The sequence below is a fragment of the Penaeus monodon genome, chromosome 25 (assembly GCF_015228065.2).
Source record: "Penaeus monodon isolate SGIC_2016 chromosome 25, NSTDA_Pmon_1, whole genome shotgun sequence".
In the NCBI taxonomy this organism is placed as follows: domain Eukaryota; kingdom Metazoa; phylum Arthropoda; class Malacostraca; order Decapoda; family Penaeidae; genus Penaeus; species Penaeus monodon.
This window is the reverse complement of record NC_051410.1, coordinates 36,903,150-36,903,606: the sequence shown is the minus strand read 5'-3', so window position 1 is coordinate 36,903,606 and position 457 is coordinate 36,903,150.

The window sequence follows — 457 nt, the reverse complement described above, 5'->3', positions numbered from 1 at the left end:
AACTCAAGCAGTCGCTATGTAATCACAGAAAATGAAAGCAAAAACCAATCTCTGCAGCAATACAAATTAGGATAACTATTCATCTATATCAAACAGTATATCGAGGAAAGTAATTAAAAAAGAAGACCAGGGAATAATTCTCAAAAAGAACTTGAACCTGAACGCTCACATAAACAAAAAAAAAAACACACGAAAAAGGCATCACTGATCGCAAAGATTAACAAAGCATTCACGTAATGTAGACAAAGGCATAACAAAGGAAGTCATCACGATTACCATACGACCTCCTACAGAAGCAATGACTTGAATAACGAAGAAAGACTGATGAAAAGGAATGAACAAAGAAATTAAATATTAGCGTCCTGAAGGAAAAAAGAAATTGGGGCGATTTGTTTGCACTCTGCAATTATGACTCAGTGACAGTAGGGAGAGAGACACGGAAGAATTTGTTATTTGT